General features: G+C 32.6%; 1 protein-coding gene across 9 annotated transcripts in view; it reads right to left on the minus strand.

Moving 5' to 3' along the window:
• LOC137641687 (caskin-2-like) overlaps nt 1–17,549 on the minus strand; it is a 374,688-nt gene that overhangs the window by 165,256 nt on the left and 191,883 nt on the right. For 6 of the 9 annotated variants that reach the window (XM_068374485.1, XM_068374484.1, XM_068374482.1 and 3 more), the window contains exon 1: nt 9,218–9,508. The exons of 1 other annotated variant lie outside the window; for it this stretch is intronic. The gene's annotated coding sequence lies outside the window, so the exon portion shown is untranslated. Of the gene's footprint in view, nt 1–9,217; nt 9,509–17,549 lie in introns of those variants that run through there. 2 more of the 9 variants (XM_068374480.1, XM_068374478.1) reach the window with 2 other exon arrangements.

The raw sequence follows: 17,549 nt of genomic DNA on the forward strand, positions 1-17,549 counted from the left end.
CTTACTTATGGTCATAACTAAAAAATAGCAATCTAAGAGTGAAGACCTCCGTCACCACAGCTGATCCATCAATTTTTTTTTTAAATTCAATTTTATTTTACATTCTTACTTATGGTCATAACTAAAAAAGGCAATCTAAGAGTGAAGACCTCCGTCACCGCAGTTTATTTCTCGAGACCAGCTTGCTTTTCCCAGAATCAATTTAGATCGAATAATAAGTCCAATTGGCTGATTCGTCATTTTTTTTTAGATTTCAACTTTATTTTACATTCTTACTTATGGTCATAACTAAAAAAAGCAATCTAAGAGTGAAGACCTCCGTCACCGCAGCTTATTTCTCGAGACCAGCTTGCCTTTCCCAGAATCAATTTAGATCGAATGATAATTTCCAATTGGCTGATACATCATTTTTTTTAGATTTCAACTTTATTTTACATTCTTACTTATGGTCATAACTAAAAAAGCAATCTAAGAGTGAAGATCTCCGTCACCGCAGCTTATTTCTTGAGACCAGCTTGCCTTTCCCAGAATCAATTTAGATTGTAAGCATATTTTTCGGTCCGACCTTTTGTTCGACCTTGACCTTTGGCTTATGACTTTCAACAAAATTCGAAGCACTTCCATGTCACAGCATAAAAATTAATCCCAGGAAGCTGTTCACAAACAACACACTAACAAAAACACAAACATAACCTCCTCCCAACTTCGTCGGGGGATGTAATGATAATTAAAAACTGGCTGATTTATCAATTCCTTAAGAGATAAACTCAAACATAACCTCCTCCCAACTTCGTCGGCGGAGGTAATGATAATTAAAACTGGCTGATTTATCAATTCCTTAAGAGATAAACTCTTGACTTATGTTTTGTATACGGGAAAACCTACATAGCCTAAATATATAAAAAATATATAAGACAAAACTTAGCTTTTATTTCTTAGATACAAAATCTGAATATGAAAGACTGACTTATCATTTACATTCTAATAATGTTAACATATACCTGTAATCAATCAATTTCCATCTCACCTATTAAAGGCTAATTATTAAAGCTCACCCAAATTCAATTAGGCTAATTATTAAAGCTCACCCAAATTCAATTCAGTCAAAATAAAATAATTCCATATTCTCGCTAATTTTAGGCTAATTACCAAAGCTTACCCAATTTCCATTAAGTCGAAATAAAATATTCCATATTCTGATCATTCTGAAACAAAATTTCTAAAGCTCTCCCTATTCAATTAAGTCAAAATAATATATTTCCATACGATGATAATTCTAAAACAATAATTTTATATAGCTCTCCCAAATCCAATGAAGTCAAAACAAAATATTTCCATTTTCTGATCATTCTAAAAACAAAATTTCAAAAAAAAAAAAAGTCCTTCAAATTCAATGAAGTCAAAATAAAATATTTCCATATTCTGAAACAAAAATTTCATAAAAACTCCAAATTCAATCAAGTCAAAATAAAACATTCCCATATTCTGATAATTCTAAAACAAAAATCAGTAAACAGAGATTAGTATTCCTCGCGTAAGCAACAGTACCGAGGAGACTAATTGCATGCACACAGGTGATTACCACACACGGCCGGACACAGTAAATCGAAACGTCATTGTCAAATATTATTCCAAGGACTTCCCTGAAGACGAGGTTGACCTTGAGATCTGCATACTCACGACAAGAATTGGGCACATTTCTCAAGTCTATTGACCTACAAGCGAATAAACTTTTGCTCAAAAACTAATTATATTCACCTTCGCCTACGAAGTTGGAAGCAGGTTATGTTTTCGCCCCTGTTTGTGTTTGTTTGTAAACAACATCCTGGCCATAATTTTAGAAATGAAACTTGCAAGGATTGACTGTTATAAAAAAATCTGGAAATGATTAAACAAAGCGAAAGATATAATTTACAATTCAAAATCTATCAAACGCAACACAACAGTATTCTAGAAGTTTTATTCCAGCTGTGACCAAGTTGTGGAATGATCTTTCTAATCGGGTAGTTGAATCAGTAGAACTTCAAAAATTCAGACTTGCAGCAAATGTTTATATGTTGAACAGACTAACATAAGCCTACTTATAGTTTAGATATCTGTTTTGATGCTACTGTTTTCAAAATATTTTATTATAATTGGTCATTATTTCTCACATCGTTTATCTATTTCTTTTCCTCACTGGGCTATTTTTCCCTGTTGGAGCCCTTAGGCTTATAACATCTTGCTTTTTCAACTAGGGTTGTAGCTTAGCTAGTAACAATAACACACAGGGTCATATGGTTTCTCATATAGTTTATCTAATTCCTTTCTTCACTTGGCTATTTTTACCTGTTGGAGCCCTTTGGCTTATAGCATCTTGCTTTTCCAACTAGGGTTGTAGCTTAGCTAGTAACAATAACAGTAATCATAACACACAAGGTCATATGGTCAAGAATTACAATTTCGGACGAGGGAAAACCCATACCTTGCAATTAAGATAACCAAGGGCTTACCTCTTTCTCAACTTAAATGTTTCAATAGGTTAAGTCCTCATGCAGTGAAAGTCTTCTGCCTGCGAAATAGGTCAGATCTTCGCCACGCCCTAATTAATAGTCAATATGAAAAAAGGGGAAAGATCAAGAAAGATTTCATGGCAAAGGAAGTCCTTCTTAATCCTCCAAGCCCCTTCTTTGTTGTTGTCTTGGATACGATACGATATTATATATATATATATATATATATGCGCAGAAGAACCACAGGGAAAATGAAAATACGAAATATACGATTAAGTCCTGACTAGTTTCGTGATCACTTAATCGTATATTTCGTATTTTCATTTTCCGTGGTTCTTCTGCATCTGAGCATCACGTTTTCCTGTGATTTTTACGCACACACACACACACATATATATATATATATATATAAATAATGTCTGAGTCCTTTGTTCTGCAGTGGGCTAGTAACAGCTGATGATGAGGATGATATATTAGTGTACGCGACCCAACAACATTAGCAGCAAAGTATTTAGATAAATATGCGCGCCCGCAACCCCCCTCTCACCAGGGTATGACTATTTCATCTCACTCTTACCCGAGGGATGGGGTGAGCTGAGCGTTACCGAAAAGTAATACACACACACACACACATATATATATATATATATATGTGTGTGTGTAAAGAGAGAGAGAGAGAGAGAGAGAGAGAGAGAGAGAGGATTAAAATATAACACCAACCAGGTTCAACACTCATCTTTCGAACAATAAACGTATCCAAAATCTAACCATTATCTTTAAGCAAAAAGTTACACCATTACTAACAAGAGAGAGAGAGAGAGAGAGAGAGAGAGAGAGAGAGAGGGGGGGGGGATTAAAACATAACACCACCCAGGTTCAACACTCATCTTTCGAACACTAAACGTATCCAAAATTTAACCATTATCTTAAAGCAAAAAGCTACACTATTACTATCACTAAATCAATTGATGATAACAATTTTAATAACAATAATAATAACAATGCCTAAATTTCATCATCAGACATTGCACGCAACCTACCAGAAAACCCTTTCATGAAATGATTCCTTAACGTCTGGTTTTTGACACCTTGCTTTTTTGTAATGTTCGGACATGAAGATAAATCTGATATTAGTCCTGCTAATCACTAATTAATAGCGAGTTCATCAGAGTCAATTACTCGACAGTCTATCTATAATTAATCATTTAATGACGCATCAAAAAGTTAATGTTGTTGTGTCTTCTCAAGTGCTTAATTACTCTCGGCAAACGTCAGGTCATTAAAAGTTAGAAGGGTCTTATAGTATATATATGTATATGTATATATATAATATATATATATATACATATATATATATAAATTATATATATACACAGTATATATATACTAACTATATATATATATATATATAAATTATATATATACACTATATATATAAATTATATATATACGCAGTATATATACTAACTATATATATATATATATATACAGTATATATATACACAGTATATATACTAACTATATATATATATATATATAAATTATATACATACACTATATATATACATATATATACATACATACATATATATATATATATATATATACACACACAGTATATATCCCTTTCTGAGTGGGAATACCTTAACATGGTGAAACGATTTCTGTATCGCCATGATCAGCAAACCTGTACTAGTCAGGGCCACCCATACTAGGTTGGTTTGCTATGAGCGATCAAACAAACATCTTCCAAGATCACCAATCCGCACTTGCCCGCGTGGTGATGAAAACTGGCCAAACCCCTTACATGAATTGACATGTCTGAGGCATTTGTCCAGCAGGGGACTAGGAACAAAGAAACGACTGTATTTCTTGTTGTTGTTTGTGTGTGTGTGTGTCTATATATATATATATATATATATAAAACGTTTGAAGACCACACAACAGAAAAAGGCACACATTCATTTATGCAACCAAATTGGAAATGAGGCATACACCTGTCAACACATATGACGCAATAAATCAAGCAGATGATCTTAAGAGAGAGAGAGAGAGAGAGAGAGAGAGAGAGAGAGATTTTACCAAGGAACAAAGTATAGGACAGTATTGGGATATACCCGAGACTAAATTTACTGACGTCAGCATTGAGAGAGAGAGAGAGAGAGAGAGAGAGAGAGAGAGATTTTACTAAGGAACAAAGTTTAGGAAAGTATTGGGATATACCCTAGACTAAATTTACTGACGCCTGTATTGAGAGAGAGAGAGAGAGAGAGAGAGAGAGAGAGAATGTCAATTCCATGAAACACCTAAGGAATTTTCTCCTATCACTTTGTCATACAAGGAAAGCACTTTCCTACCAAGATGGTATCTCTTTTTATCTAACATTTGAACAGTTTCATCAGACCACGAGAGTTCTTATATTCTTGTAAGTTGCTTTTGCCATATTAGTTGTAACTGATTTGATTAATGATAATACAAATTGTGTAAAAGGAAAAATAATGATAAAACAAATTGTGTAAAAGGAAAAAAAAAATTATAATACAAATTGTGTAAAATAAATTATAATACAAATTGTGTAAAATAAATTATAATACAAATTGTGTAAAAAAAAATAATACAAAATGTGCAAAATAAATGATACTACAAATTGTTTAAATAAATAGAGCTTCTCAAAGTAAATAATTTTTGTTCAGATCAATATAAATAAGCAAGAGAATTTAACCAGTCTAGCTTCGAGGTCAGTGAATAATAATAATAATAATTAGTTCAGTAAATAATAATATTAATTAGTTCAGTAAATAATAATAGTTAACAAATAATAATAATAGTAGTTCCAAAAATAATAATAATAAAATAACAATAGTTCAGTCAATACTACTACTATCAATAATAATTATTTCAGTAAATAATAATACTAATAATAATAATAGTTCAGTAAATAATACTATTACTATTAATAATAATTATTTCAGTAAATAATATCAATAATAATAGTTCAGTAAATGACAATAGTAATAATAGTTCAGTTGGGTAGTGCTATAGCCTCTGTACCATGGCCTTCCACTGTCTTGGGTTAGAGTTCTCTTGCTTGAGGGTACACTCAGGTACACTTGTATCTAGTTTCTCTTTCTCTTGTTTTGTTGAAGTTTTTTTTGTTTATATAGGAAATATTTATTTTAAGGTTGTTACTTTTCTTAAAATATTTTATTTTTCCTTGTTTCCTTTCCTCACTGAGCTATTTTCCCTGTTGGGGCCCCTGGGCTTATAGCATCCTGCTTTTCCAACTAGGGTTGTAGCTTAGCATTTAATAATAATAATAATAATAATAGTTATTAATAATAATTGCATTTCTTCCGATATGAGTTCAAAATTAATTGATTACCATCACATCACAAGAAAATCACTATTAATAATCAAATAAAAAACAAAAATACAAACCAATAAAACAAGAGTACACTTTTAAGCACAAGTCACAGCAGAAATCACAACTAAGACACTAATCCTTTAAGAAATGTCCGGAATTACAGTTAGAAGATTAGAGAACATCGCAGGGAAGCAAGTTTTTGGAGATTGGGGAATATGAGTTAAAGAGAAATAAGCCTAACTTGAAAAACGAGAAGCATTTATGAAAGGGTGTCCCTTGAACTTTGAGTTTATTAATTTTTCTCTCTCTTTTTTTTTTTTTTTTAAGTTCGTGACATAACTCAGTAATGGATCTTTATTCGCAAAAAAAGTTCAAATATTAATTATCAAAATAAATGGCAGAGAATTAATCTGTTAATTCAATGGGTGCTAGTAAAATAATAAATAAAAATTATACTTTCTTCCTTTTTATCAGTCAGAGTAAGATATTAATCTCTTTTAGCTCATATAATAAGGAATCTATTAGAATATTTGGTAGAGAATTAATCTACTAATTCAATGAGCTTTATTCGTCTGTGTATGCAAAAAAAAATATATATACTTTTTCCTGTTATTAAGCCAGAAAATTTGATACTTCTTCCTTTTTATAAGCCAGAGTAGGACAGTAACCTCCTTTAGCTCATAAAATGATGGATTTTTATTCGCAAAAAAGTTTCAACATTAATCATCAAAATATTTGGTAGAGAATTAATTTATTATTTCAATGAGGTATATTCGTCTGTGTATGCAAAAAAAAAAAAAGAAAAAAGAAAAAAAAGGTTGATACTTTTGCCTTTTTAAAAGCCAGAGTATTTATTAGAATATTAAGTACAGCATTAATATATTAATTTAGTGAGCTATATTCGTCTGTGCATTAAAAAAAAAATTGATACTTTTTCCTTTTTGTAAGCCAAAATGCAAAAAAAAAAAAAAAAAGTGGATACCTTTGCATTTTTGAAAGCCAGAGTATTAATTAGAATATTTAGTACAGAATTAATCTATTAATTTAGTGAACTATATTCGTCTGTGCATATGAAAATGCAAAAAAAAAAAAGTTGAAACCTTTGCCTTTTTGAAAGCCAGAGTATTCATTAGAATATTTAGTACAGAATTAATCTATCAATTCAATGAGGTATATTCGTCTGTGCATATAAAAATGCAAAAAAAAAAAAGTTGATACTTTTTCCTTTTTGAAAGCCAGAGTATTTATTAAAATATTTAATACAGAATTAATCTATTAATTCAATGAGGTATATTCGTCTGTGCAAAAAAAAAAAAAAAAAAAGTTGAAACCTTTGCCTTTTTGAAAGCCAGAGTATTTATTAGAATATTTAGTACACAATTAATCTATTATTTCAATGAGGCATATTCGTCTGTGCATATAAAAATGCAAAAAAAAAAAGTTGATACTTTTGCCTTTTTGTAAGCCAGAGTATTTATTAAAATATTTAGTAGAGTTAATCTATTAATTCAATGAGGTATATTAGTCTGTGCATATAAAAATGCAAAAAAAAAAAAAGTGTATACCTTTGCCTTTTTGAGCGCTAGAGTATTTATTGGAATATTAAGTACAGAATTAATCTATTAATTCAATGAGGTATATATTCGTCTGTGCATATGAAAATGCAAAAAAAAAAAAAAAAAAGTGGAAACCTTTGCCTATTTGAAAGCCAGAGTATTTATTAAAATATTTAGTACAGGATTAATCTATTAATTCAATGAGGTATATTTGTCTGTGCATATAAAAATGCAAAAAAAAAAAAAGTTGATACCTTTGCCTTTTTGAAAGCCAGAGCATTGATTAGAATATTTAGTACAGAATTAATCTATTAATTCAATGAGGTATATTTGTCTGTGCATATAAAAAAAAGTTGATACTTTTTCCTTTTTGAAAGCCAGAGTATTTATTAGAATATATAGTAGAGAATTAATCTATTAATTCAATGAGGTATATTCCTCTGTGCATATAAAAATGCAAAAAAAAAAAAAATGCAAAAAAAAAAATATGATAGTTTTTCCTTTTTGTAAGCCAGAAAACAAGGTATATGAAAAAAAAAAAACTCTTACTTAAGCAGCTCCACCAAAACGGGAATCAGATTCGGCTTAATAGCAATCACCACTAGTAAATCATATCAATATCAAGGACTAGAGTCAGTAAAGTAACTGATATAAAGGGAGGCTTAGATTACTTTTGGCCAAAGAGAATCTTTTTGGGTAATTTCGATCTATTTGATGTTACCTATACAATACTACTCTGTACTCTGGAAGTTTTATTCCAGCTGTTACCAAGTTGAGGAATGATCTTCCTAATCGGGTAGTTGAATCAGTAGAACTTCAAAAGTTCAAAGTTGGAGCAAATGCTTTTTTGTTGACCAGGCGGACATGAGTCTTTTTATAGTTTGTATATGTCTTTTTTGTTTTTTAAATTGTTAATAGTTTATATATGACATATCTGTTTGGATGCTGTTACTTTTTTTTAGATTGATTTATTGTTAATTTATTCTCTTCATTGATTTATTTCCTTTCCTCATTGGGCTATTTTTCCCTGTTGGAGCCCCTGGGCTTATAGCATACTGCTTTTCCAACTAGGGTTGTAGCTTGGACAGTAATAATAATAATAATAATACATGAAAAAGCGCTTTTAATCTAACTGAAGTAATCCAAAGACCAAACATAATAATAATCATAAAACTAGAATCAAAACTATAGTAAAATACATAAGTATATGCATCAAAACTGTGACATAAACTCTTATATAAACTAGCAATGCTACTGCTCAAAGCATAACCATTATTTCGTGGCTAGAATTCTGTTTGAATTCATTTTAAAATCAACGTGTCGATATAATGTTCGGTTAGGGCAAGTTTAAACAATCCATGTTTAAAGACAGTAATAAATAAATGTTTTCACATTTGGTTGCTATACTTCAAAATGTATGATGATTAAAGAATGTTACAGCCTATTAAGGATTTTGTCCATATCAAACAAGCAAATAATCACGATTTTGTTCACAATTGGTTGCTATACTTTAAAATGTACACATACAAAGCCTATTCAGGATTTTGTACATAAAACAGATAATGACGACTTTGTTCCAGTAAATGGACAGTTCACAAATTGAACCTTTCACGGGCTACCTAACCTTAGCACGACCTTCTACACATTAAAAAGTCATCAATGAGACCAATGAACAAATGTGATTTTTAAAGGTCTTTTTATTTTCCTAAGAGGCCGACTAGCCTTCCCTTACTTGCAATCACCATAAAAAAATCCCCATGACATAAAAACGCTGTGAGATATAGCACATTAAAATGTTATCTTACATCATAACATTAACCAACAGGTAATTTCAACTCCACCTCTGGAAGTAAACAAGCGCACATGATAACACATTCACTTGCAACAATCACCTGTCACTGCCCGGCTGCAATAAAAGGCACGAATTCCGAGCACTTCACATCACTTATCGTCGAAACTCACAATTCCTTTGGATAATTAAGCCTCAAAAGTTATCGGATAATGCCACAAATAAGCCTTCAGGTGTCAATTAAGTCATCCCGTCCTAGAGCGCGCACACATCCTCACAGCACGACGGGCACTCGCACACTGAGCCAGAATTTTAGAAACAGCCGGGTCGGGGTCGGCCTGACTGGTCTGGCTTGGGCCCCTGGATGGGCAGCTTGTTCACTGGCTCAAGGGGACGGGGGAACTTCGGTTCGCAAACTTCTCTTTTGTTCGTGTGAACGAAACCTCACACCTCTGGAGTGATCCCCAATATAAATGAAATATCAGCACTTATAAAAGACCCCTTCTTTCAATGACCTACAATCTACTTTAAATGTAAGCTAGTACAATCAAATATTCTTTCCTGACAGAAGATCTTTTGGAGTCATAACATATCACAACATATTGCCAATCGTCCGTCTTAGCACTGAACACAGCTTGAGGGTACACTCGAGCACGCTATTTCTATCTTGTTTCTCTTCCTCTTGTTTTTATGAAGTTTTTATACTTTATATATGATAGATCTAATTTAATACTGTTAAAGATCATAAAATGTTTTATTTTGATTGTTATTACTCCTCTTGTAGTTTATCTATTTCCTTGTTTCCTTTCCTCACTGTACTTATTTTTCCCTGTTGAAGCCCTTGGGCTTATGGCATCATGCTTTACCAAATGGGGTTATAGTTTAGCAAGTAATAATAATAATAATAATAATAATAATAATATGAGATCTTCTCGAACTCACTCTTTATAACTAATATATCAACTCCACAAGAACATAATTATTATTATTAGTAGTAGTATCCAAGCTACAACCCTAGTTGGAAAAGCAAGATGCTACAAGCCCAGGGGCCCCAACAGGGAAAAATAGCCCACTGAGGAAAGGAAATAAGGAAATAAATAAATGAAGAGAACAAATTAACAATAAATCATTCTAAAATAAGTAACAACGTCAAAACAGACATGTCATATATAAACTATTAACAACATCAAAAACAAATATGTCATAAATAAACTATAAAAAGACTCATGTCCGCCTGGTCAACAAAAAAGCATTTGCTCCAACTTAACAAAGAACCGTGGCACTATTTTCCAAGTGCTTACTTCAACCTCTTCTTCGAGCTTGGGACGAGAAACATCGGCCCCTGACGGACTTGCAAGGTGTGTTTACTCCAGGCACTCGCTTGTAAATCACCTTGCTTTCGAAGTCGTACAGTTGGCACGGAACTACCTTTGCATTCGCACGCCTGACTACCCACAGTCACGACTGCGCGAGAGGGCATTGGCTGGATATATATGCACCGTGGGCATTCGAGCATTACTGGATACTTACCTAGGCGAGAGTCTCTCTCTCTCTCTCTCTCTCTCTCTCTCTCTCTCTTTATATATATATATATATATATATACACACACACACATATATATATATATATATATATACACATATATATATATGAGGTACTTCAAGGTTTCTCTATCAGTTTTACTTCAAGGCGTCTGTCTCTCTGCCACTGCTACTTCATGAAATCTCTCTCTCTCTCTCTCTCTCTCTCTCTCTCTCTCTTCTCTCCTCTTTGCTTATCGCTATGGTAAACAAACATGCACGTACGCACACACAAACAGTGATAATTCGCGGAGATAAAAGTTATGGTGAGGGACAGGTAAGGCTGATAAGATGGGAATTACATCAAGAGTTTATATTATGATCTTGTGATATCAGAGCGTAAGTTTTACCTGCATTGTCGTCCAACGCTTGGGAGATATTTGTTAGAAAATAAGGAGTACATTAATGATTTAGTGATCAGAAATAGGTTTATGCACATACAGTATATACCCAAAGACATATATACATATATACATAGGCTATACAGTATATACTGTACATACATTATATATATATATATATATATATTTATATATATATATATATATACGTATATATACGAATATATATATATATATATAAACACACACACACACACACATATATATATATATATACACACATTTAATGTATATAATCCTATTTGGCAGGTTTTTCTTAACAAAATGGCAAATATTCACGCATAAGAATACGAAAATATTGGTCAAACAAGTATATCAAGATGCCAGAAAACTCAAAATCAATCAATTAATCAAACAAGTTTAAAAGAAATGGATCGAGAATCATAGCCCTGACACTTGACAACCATCGACCTTAAACATCTGTGAGATTGAAAAATGTCTTGTTGAAGTAATCATCTGTAATCATCTTAAATACCCATTAAAATATTATTATTATTCTTTTTTTTAATACCATCAAAAATATTATTTCTCTTCTTTTTCTTTTTCAGCTTTTTCTTAAAATATTTTATTTTTCCCTTTTTCCTTTCCTCACTGGGCTATTTTCCCTGTTGGAGCCCCTGGACTTATAGCATCCTGCTTTTTCAACTAGGGTTGTAGCTTAGCAAGTAATAATAATACTAATAATAATAATAATAATAATAATAACGACAAAGGCAAGGGACAGAGACAATGCCCTATCAAGCAGGACAATGCCCTAGAGACTGACCATATATATACTGTCATATGATCAGCTCCCAAGCCCCTCTCCATCCAAGCTAGGTCCATGGAGGGCCAGGCAATGGCTGCTGATGACTCCTCAGATAGACCTACAAGCTCCCCCAAACCCTAAATCCTTAGCTCACAAGGATGGTGAGGTTTCAACCTCTAAATGAACTAACGAGTTTGAGCGGGACTCGAACTCCACTCTGTCGATCACCAGTCAGGGACGTTACCAAATAGGCCACCACAAGTACATTTCCAGTACAATGGACATCAAACTTCGTATGGTCAATGTCACTGGCATCGTTTTAGCGTTCGGTTAAACAACTTTTGTAGCTTCGGAAGCCATAAGATGGTAATCGTGATCTAGATTGTCTTACGTAGCATTTTATTCTTCACGAATGAATTATATAACGAGTAGAAAAATTAAGAAACAAACATTGTTTGGTCTTTTCATTAAAGACAAGATATCGACACACACACAAACACACACACACGCAGGATGGGATTAAAAGAGATAACAATTTAGAGCTCGTAGTTATCTCGAGTAGAGTACAGTGGAACAAAATGTATTAATTTCATACATTGAAAAAAGTATAATAAAAAAATTTATATGAAGATGTATTTAGACAACCCCCCCCTCTCTCTCTCTCTCTCTCTCTCTCTCTCTCTCTCTCTCTCTCTCTCTCTCTCTCTCTCTCTCTCTCTCTCTCTCTCTCTCTCTCTCTCTCCAGTGAAAATAATTCATTTAATTTCATACATTAAAAGAAGTATGAAAAAAGCTTTATATGAAGACGTATTTAGATCTCTCTCTCTCTCTCTCTCTCTCTCTCTCTCTCTCTCTCTCTCTCTCTCTCTCTCTCTCTCTCTCTCTCTCTCTCTCTCTCTCTCTCTCTCCAGTGAAAAAAAATCATTTAATTTCATACATTAAAAGAAGTATGAAAAAAACTTTATATGAAGACGTATTTAGACTCTCTCTCCTCTCTCTCTCTCTCTCTCCTCTCTCTCTCTCTCTCTCTCTCTCTCTCTCTCTCTCTCTCTCTCTCTCTCTCTCTCAAATAAATGAGATTACACCACTGTATTCTGTAATACAACTTGATCTAATAATCTCCCCTTCACTCGGTGATCTCAGCTGAATAAACTTTTTACATAACAGCTCGGGATACCCAATAACGGGAAATGATATAATTGAGGTTTATTGAAGAAAATGTGAAGTATATGGTACTGAAGTGATGATATGCTCTCTCTCTCTCTCTCTCTCTCTCTCTCTCTCTCTCTCTCTCTCTCTCTCTCTCTCTCTCTCTCTCTCTCTTATATATATATATATATATATATATATATATATATATATATATATATATATATATATATATATATATATATATATATATATATATACTTGCCCAGATTGAATGAGATGATACTAGCATAAAGTATATTTTACAAATATATTAATTAAATGCTAACTACATAAGCAAAGAGAATAAAGTATCATTAATAAATATATTAATTAAATGCTGATTTTATAAGCAAAGAGCATGAAGTACCTTTAATAAATATATTAATCAAATGCTAATTACATAGGCAAAGAGCATAAAGTATATTTTATAAATATATTAATCAAATGCTAATCACATAAGCAAAGAGCATAAAGTATCTTTAATAAATATATTAATTAAATACTAATTACATAAGCAAAGAACATAAAGTATCTTTAATAAATATAATTAAATGCTAATTACATAAGCCAAGGAGAAAAAATTTAAATATCTTCATTAAATACTAATTAAAAAAGCAAAGAAGAAAAAATGGTATTACCTCCATAAAATGCTAATTATGAGTAATATACTTTACATTACCATGACGTTGAAAAAAAATCTAACGTCATCTTATCCCTCTTCACTGAGTCACTCACACCTGATACGTCGTCCGAAGTAAACAAATGCAAAGATAACCGAAAAAAAAAAATTCACGATTCAATCCAATAATGTCTCTTATCTTTATCATCATCGAAGTGTTATCACAACTAGAGGTTTCGAGTTTCGGTGGCATAGCAATCATAACACGTTACAATCGACGTTGTGAACATTTACACGAATCCATTACTGAGCTCAACATCTATTATTATTATTATTATTATTATTATTAGAAGAAGAAGAAGAAGAAGAAGAAGAAGAAGATATGCTACAACCCTAGTTGGAATAGCAAGATGCTATAAGCCCAAGGGCTCCAACAGGGAAAATAGCCCAGCGAGGAAAGGAAACAAGGAAAAATAGGATATTTTAAGAACAGCAACAACACAACAAATATTTATAAAATAAACAAGAAAAACTTGAACAAAACAAGAGGAAGAGAAATTAGATAGGATAGTGTACTTGGCTAAGCTACAACCCTAGTTGGAAAAGCAGGATGCTATAAACCCAAAAGCTCCAACAGGGACAAATAGCCCAGTGAGGAAATGAAACAAGGGAAAATAAAATATTTTAAGAACAGTAACATTAAAATACATATTTCCTATATAAACTATAAAAAAAACTTTAACAAAATTTATCAATTAGAAAATTTTAAATTATAAAAAGAAATTTTTCCACTACTATTTCTTCCTTCATCAAGACAAAAGACAAGAATCTGTGTCTTAAGTCTTTACAAAAATGGCTTTACGCAACTCCCTAAAATTTTTGCTAATCCCTGATACTCTAAAAGCCATCATCATTACAAGCTAAGCTACAATCCTAGTTGGAAAATCAGGATGCTATAAGCCCAAAGGCTCCAACAGGGACAAATAGCCCAGTGAGGAAATGAAACAAGGGAAAATACAATATTTTAAGAACAGTAACATTAAAATACATATTTCCTATATAAACTACAAAAAAAAATTAACAAAATTTATCAATTAAAAAATGTTAAATTATAAAAAAAAAATTCCCAGGGGCTCCAACAGGGAAAAATAGCCCAGTGAGGAAATGAAACAAGGGAAAATAAAATACTTTAAGAGCAGTAACATTAAAATCAATATTTCTTATATAAACTATAAAAAATTTAACAAAATTTATCAATTTGAAAATGTTAAATTATAAAATGAATTTTTTTCCACCACTATTTCTTCCTTCATCAAGACAAAAGAAAAGATTCTGTGTCTTATGCCTTTTTCAAAAATGGCTTTATGCAACTCACTAACATTTTTGCTAATCCCTGATACTCTAAAAGCCATCATCATTAGAAGCTAAGCTACAATCCTAGTTGGAAAAGCAAGATACTACAAGCCCAGGGGCTCCATCAAGGAAAATAGCCTTGTGAGGAAATGAAACAAGGGAAAATAAAATATTTTAAGAACAGTAACATTAAAATACATATTTCCTATATCCATCTATATACCAAAGGCACTTCCCCCAATTTTGGGGGGTAGCCGACATCAACAAAGAAACAAAACAAAAAGGGGACTACTCTCTACGTTCCTCCAGTCTAACCCGGGACTCAGCCGAGTTCCTATATAAAATGAAAAAAAATTAACAAAATTTATCAATTAGAAAATGTTCAATTATAAAAAGGGATTTCACCCACTACTATTTCTTCCTTCATCAAGACAAAAGACAAGAATCTGTGTCTTAAGTCTTTTCAAAAATGGCTTTATGCAACTCACTAACATTTTTGCAAATCCCTGATGCTCTTAAAGCCAGCACTTCAGCTCAGAGGCAATTCATTCAGAACAAAGGCCTCTATGGGCTGAGGGAATCGGCCAGTCATGAGATCCGATTTCACGATCAAGAGTAATCCTCTTGGTGCTGAAAGACGGCACGAATCTCAACAAAGAACGACGATGCTGAAGACGTACACTGTTAGGAAAGACCGTAATTTGAATCGGAAATTCTCCGTAAAAATATACTGGTCTCAACCGTATTTCAGTGAAATACAGGCGACCGTAATTTTAGCTTACTCTGTTAGAAAAACCGTAATTTTAATCGGAAATTCTCAACTGTATTTCAGTAAAATATAGACGACCGTAATTTTTACTTACTGTTGGAAAAAAAACCGTAATTTTAATCGGAAATTCTCCGCAAAAATATACTATTCTCAACTGTATTTCAGTAAAATACAGACGACCGTAATTTTAACTTACTCAGAAAAAAAACCGTAACTTTAATCGGAAATTCTCCGTAAAAATATACTGTTCTCAGCCGTATTTCAGTAAAATACAGGCGACCGTATTTTTAACTTACTCTGTTAGAAAAACCGTAATTTTAATTGGAAATTCTCCGCAAAAATATACTATTCTCAGCCGTATTTCAGTAAAATATAGACGACAGTAATTTCAACTTACTCTATTTGAAAAAACCGTAGCTATAATATGAAATTCTCCGTAAAAATATACTATTCTCAACCGTATTTCAGTAAAATAGAGGCGACCGTTATTTCACCTTACTTTGTTATTATCTTTTACGGGTTAGTGACCGTAACATCACTCCTTTACGTCAATATATCCGTTTTTAAAACGGCAAAAATCCTGGAATAAACGTTGCCAGACATTTAACGTTTTTTAATGCGTATTTTTAACAGTGTATTTCTTCACTGAAGCTGGGAAGAAAGAGATCAGATGTGCGAATAACTCTTAAGACTTAGAAACACATACATCAGTCAGTAGGAAGTAATGAAATATTTAGTAACTATAGTCCATTTCTTTTAGCGAGTCATATTTGCACCGACTCGCAGCGGTGCCCTTTTAGCTCGGAAAAATTTCTTGATCGTGATTGGTTGGACAAAATAATTCTAACCAATCAGCGACCAGGAAACTTTTCCGAGCTAAAAGAGTACCGTTGCGAGTCGGTGCAAATATGACTCACTAAAAGAAATGGACTATAGCTCTATGATCTCTTCAGAATTTGAGTTTAATGAAAGATTGAAAAAAAAAGCAAATCATACAATGGCAAGGTTAAGTAAAATCCGGAAATCTAATCGCCTGAAATTACATATTATAAAAATCAGGCTATATATCAGTTTAGTAAGATCGGGGTTACTGTATGGACATGCGTCGTGGTATGACAATGATTTAGTACATTTAAGAACAAAGCCCTCGGAAGAATATTGGAATTTGAATGGCAGGACAGAATTAAAAATGAAAATATAAGAGATATTACTCGAGTGCCCTATGTGGATGAGACCATGATGAGGGGTAGCTGGAGATGGTTTAGGCATGCTCCTTGCACTCCCCAGGAGAGATCTGGACTCCACAAGGAACTAGAAGAATTGGAAGACCCAGGACTACATGGCTGAGGATTATTTGGGACCAAAATATATTCTTAGTGTTTCCTCACAAACAACAAAATATGAGTCATTCGACTTATAGATAAAGCACAGGGAAAAAAAATACAACCAAACGCTATAATCGGAAGTTCTCCGTCAAAACATCCAAAATTTACAAGGAAGTGCATGCTAAATATTCCAGTATTGATGGCGAAGTCAAAAGAAAATCCAGGAATGACCGGAGAGAATATTTAGATGAGGCTAACAAAAATCCTGTGAGACATCATCAAAGAGATGGAGCTGGGGGGAGAGTGACTGCTCCCAGAACTCTAGTTTTGGCCTGCTGCTTCCTCCGGTGCCTTAGATGAC

This window comes from Palaemon carinicauda, chromosome 5 (genome assembly GCF_036898095.1).
Source record: "Palaemon carinicauda isolate YSFRI2023 chromosome 5, ASM3689809v2, whole genome shotgun sequence".
Classification (NCBI taxonomy): Eukaryota; Metazoa; Arthropoda; class Malacostraca; order Decapoda; family Palaemonidae; genus Palaemon; species Palaemon carinicauda.